General features: G+C 53.1%; 1 non-coding gene across 1 annotated transcript in view; it reads left to right on the plus strand.

Moving 5' to 3' along the window:
- Positions 1 to 4,951: 4,951 nt before the first annotated feature.
- Positions 4,952 to 5,000, plus strand: part of LOC126147089 (small subunit ribosomal RNA) — a 1,909-nt gene continuing 1,860 nt past the window's right edge. The window contains exon 1 of the ribosomal RNA XR_007529974.1: positions 4,952 to 5,000. This exon is cut by the window's right edge and continues 1,860 nt beyond it. This is a non-coding gene — a ribosomal RNA (small subunit ribosomal RNA).

Raw genomic sequence — 5,000 nt, forward strand, 5'->3', positions numbered from 1 at the left:
CAGAAACGACACCTCCATCTACAGGAATCCAACGGAACTACACCAACCATACTGCCAAACCACAGCATCGCCATCTATGACAATGTGACGAAACCACATGCAATAGCCCCATCTACGCGAATCGGACGACACTACGTCCACCATGTCGCGCGCAACACGAAAACTAAATACCGCCATCTGCAAGTCTCCCGAAACATGACCTGCTGCACCGACGATACCGCCATCTATGAGACGCCACCCCGACTACGACATCGCTAGGTCCCACAGTACCCATTTTCCGACGCCACCCACAAAGCCTGCATAATCTGTCCACCACAGGAACCCGAACGCCAGTGCCTGCGTCGCACGAAGTAGTCAACCGACAATCACTCCACCCGCACCCGCACGTGCCCCACCCCAACCGCCGAAATCGCAACTCCAGCGGATGAACGGCGGACTCTTCCCGCACTCGTACGTTGCAATCCACCCCTATATCTTGCGTTTCACGAAGAGTTATATCCAATATGCCAAATTCCCGCTGTCCCTATACATGCTGTAAGTCTGTGCACACAATATGAACCACACATCAGCGAGACACTCTATCACACATTACTCTCTGCCTGTAACAGACACAGATACAATATGTAAGCACCAGCATGGACCAACGTCCGGTGCATCCTCTCCGCCACAGTACACCATCCACACTATGATAACCACACCAGGGGGTCCAATTCTAAAATAGAATATCCCACCCGTCCGACATCCACAATTGCTCAGATAAGCCACCAACACCCACACATGTCCTACACAGGGGTGCACCCAACACCACCACACTGCCTCCTGTTACGGCACAGAAACAATGGCAGGAATGAATCACACAGGTCTGCCGCTCCCTTGCCGCAACCACAGACGCGGCGCGCCTCCAGTCACGAGCGAAAAGCGCATCCTGACGAGACATAACTGCTGTGACATACTGAAGCTGCCTCAGACATTCACTTACAATGATCACTACCAACGAACCTCGGCCCCCCCCCCCCCCCCAACACACTCTCTTACCACGTTGTGTACTGTAATCCAACCCATTTCGCACCTTAACCTAACCCATTTTGCACCTTAACTTAACCAAATTCGTAACGCAATTTGTACCGCAATGTAACGCAATGTGTACCGCAATGTAACGCAATGTGTACCGCAATGTAACGCAATGTGTACCGCAATGTACCGCAATGTGTACCGCAATGTACCGCAATGTGTACCGCAATGTGTAACGCAATGTGTAACGCAATGTGTACCGCAATGTGTACCGCAATGTGCAACGCAATGTGTACCGCAATGTGTAACGCAATGTGTACCGCAATGTGTAACGCAATGTGTACCGCAATGTAACGCAATCTGTACCGCAATGTAACGCAATTTGTACCGCAATGTAACGCAATTTGTACCGCAATGTAACGCAATTTGTACCGCAATGTAACGCAATTTGTACCGCAATGTAACGCAATTTGTACCGCAATGTAACGCAATTTGTACCGCAATGTAACGCAATTTGTACCGCAATGTAACGCAATTTGTACCGCAATGTAACGCAATTTGTACCGCAATGTAACGCAATTTGTACCGCAATGTAACGCAATTTCTACCTTAACCTAACCCACGTTGTGCCTTAACCTAACCCACGTTGTGCCTTAACCTAACCCACGTTGTGCCTTAACCTAACCCACGTTGTGCCTTAACCTAACCCACGTTGTGCCTTAACCTAACCCACGTTGTGCCTTAACCTAACCCACGTTGTGCCTTAACCTAACCCACGTTGTGCCTTAACCTAACCCACGTTGTGCCTTAACCTAACCCACGTTGTGCCTTAACCTAACCCACGTTGTGCCTTAACCTAACCCACGTTGTGCCTTAACCTAACCCACGTTGTGCCTTAACCTAACCCACGTTGTGCCTTAACCTAACCCACGTTGTGCCTTAACCTAACCCACGTTGTGCCTTAACCTAACCCAAGTTGTGCCTTAACCTAACCCAAGTTGTGCCTTAACCTAACCCAAGTTGTGCCTTAACCTAACCCAAGTTGTGCCTTAACCTAACCCAAGTTGTGCCTTAACCTAACCCAAGTTGTGCCTTAACCTAACCCAAGTTGTGCCTTAACCTAACCCAAGTTGTGCCTTAACCTAACCCAAGTTGTGCCTTAACCTAACCCACGTTGTGCCTTAACCTAACCCAAGTTGTGCCTTAACCTAACCCACGTTGTGCCTTAACCTAACCCACGTTGTGCCTTAACCTAACCCACGTTGTGCCTTAACCTAACCCACGTTGTGCCTTAACCTAACCCACGTTGTGCCTTAACCTAACCCACGTTGTGCCTTAACCTAACCCACGTTGTGCCTTAACCTAACCCACGTTGTGCCTTAACCTAACCCACGTTGTGCCTTAACCTAACCCACGTTGTGCCTTAACCTAACCCACGTTGTGCCTTAACCTAACCCACGTTGTGCCTTAACCTAACCCACGTTGTGCCTTAACCTAACCCACGTTGTGCCTTAACCTAACCCACGTTGTGCCTTAACCTAACCCACGTTGTGCCTTAACCTAACCCACGTTGTGCCTTAACCTAACCCACGTTGTGCCTTAACCTAACCCAAGTTGTGCCTTAACCTAACCCAAGTTGTGCCTTAACCTAACCCAAGTTGTGCCTTAACCTAACCCAAGTTGTGCCTTAACCTAACCCAAGTTGTGCCTTAACCTAACCCAAGTTGTGCCTTAACCTAACCCAAGTTGTGCCTTAACCTAACCCAAGTTGTGCCTTAACCTAACCCAAGTTGTGCCTTAACCTAACCCACGTTGTGCCTTAACCTAACCCACGTTGTGCCTTAACCTAACCCACGTTGTGCCTTAACCTAACCCACGTTGTGCCTTAACCTAACCCACGTTGTGCCTTAACCTAACCCACGTTGTGCCTTAACCTAACCCACGTTGTGCCTTAACCTAACCCACGTTGTGCCTTAACCTAACCCACGTTGTGCCTTAACCTAACCCACGTTGTGCCTTAACCTAACCCACGTTGTGCCTTAACCTAACCCACGTTGTGCCTTAACCTAACCCACGTTGTGCCTTAACCTAACCCACGTTGTGCCTTAACCTAACCCACGTTGTGCCTTAACCTAACCCAAGTTGTGCCTTAACCTAACCCACGTTGTGCCTTAACCTAACCCAAGTTGTGCCTTAACCTGCTCTGTAATTGGCATATGACACGTTACATTAATCCAGTGTTGTCTAACCACAACCCTCTGAATATAGTTCGCTACTCGCACCGCCCACCCTCTTGTGTATCGTTTCATGTTCAACACTTCGCAAGTGTTGCTTACTTTTTACATGCTCCCGCTGTACACTGTAATGTGGACGACTGCAGGATGTACATCGCCCCCACCCTCCCCCCTGCCTTCGCACGCTGGTCGTTCAGGTGCTTGCGTGTTCAATGCCCTTCGCAGCTGTTCACTGGCATTCGCATGTCGAAGCGCTCAGTCTACGTCGTGGTACGGCCTGTGTCCACTGTCCGCTGATGTCGTAAGCTTAACCCTCACATTGTACTGCACATAGGTCCGTATGTACTGCATGATACGCTGTGGCACATGTGTGACCGTACAACGACTGCGCCCAACAACAGCGAACCATACGGTCCAAATGTTGTGCACTCAGCCACGTGCCGTCTCCCCATAACAGCTACATTGCAGTGTGGTACGCCATAGAGACGTGTGGGATTAACGGACGCCCTGGATGGCGATCAGCATGAGCCGTCTGTTGATGTAGTGGCGCGTGTATTCAAACGTAGTCGTCTCTTCTCACACAGTGTGATAGCATGGTGCACCGCGTTCCACATCTGCGACATGGTACAGATGCTGGTTGACAGTCGGTCTCGTAATGGACATCGCATACGTAGGGGGCCACCTCCCACGTGTTCTCTAGTCGTGCACATTTTGTTGCGTGTATGTGGGCAGACGTAGTGTGTCGTGACACCTAACAGACAGGTATGCAATAATCGTTGCATTTGCAAACTGGGATGGACGTCTACGTTTGCTGGTGACGTTACGCAAATGAACAACTGGTAAACCCATTGTGGTGCGGTTGTTGTTGCTGGAGGTAAATCAGTAAGGGCAAATCTGTGTGTGAAGCGATACGCGGCGGTGGCTGGGTGGGACCGTCCCCGGCCGGTGAGGGGGGGCCGCCCGGCGTGCTGGCCGCGCGGTGCGTGGGCGCACGCGCTACAGCCGGCTGGTGGGGGCGCCCAGTGGCAGGCGCGCCGGCCGACGGACGCGGCAGGCGGCGCAGCTGCGCGCCGGGGCACCCTGCGCGCGGCGCCGGGCGGCCAAAGTGGGTCCTCGCGGGCCCGGTGCGAAGCGCGGTGGACATCTGCAGTGTGCTGGTCCGACTGAGGACTGTGTGCGTTGAGGATGCGCCGCCGCCCGGCACTCGGCGCCGCGACGCCGTCTGCTGCTCGGTCGCCCCAGCGGTTCTCGCTGGTGGTTTGTATCGCAGTTGTGCAGACGTGTTGGCACGTGCGCTGTGCTGGGAGAGTTCGCTTCGGCACCCACGTGGGGCCTTTGCCCTTCTGTGGCGCTGGCGTTGGAGCTGCCGGTCACCGTAGGTGGCGCGTGTTGTCTCCCGCCGGCAATGCCACGACAGCACGCTCCCGGGCCTCTGTCGGCAGCGGCAAGCTCAGTTGGGAGCACGGGTGGTCGCACCTAAAGCGTCTACTCGCCTAACTCCGGGCGATTGCGCCTCTCTCGAACCCGACCAAGTACTTAGGACGGCGCTGCGCGCCGCCGGGACCTGAGAGGGTTTCGAGGTGTATTGTGCAGGGGAGCTCAGCCTCCTCCTGTTTGCAGAATAATTGAGCGGACGCTTGCGTGTTCGCGCGGGCCCCTGGGACACACTCCCGGGCGGCCGGCTGCTCAGCTCTAGTTGACGCAGCTCCCTGGTTGATCCTGCCAGTAGTCATATGCTTGTCTCAAAGATTAAGC

This window comes from Schistocerca cancellata, unplaced genomic scaffold, assembly GCF_023864275.1.
Source record: "Schistocerca cancellata isolate TAMUIC-IGC-003103 unplaced genomic scaffold, iqSchCanc2.1 HiC_scaffold_843, whole genome shotgun sequence".
Classification (NCBI taxonomy): Eukaryota; Metazoa; Arthropoda; class Insecta; order Orthoptera; family Acrididae; genus Schistocerca; species Schistocerca cancellata.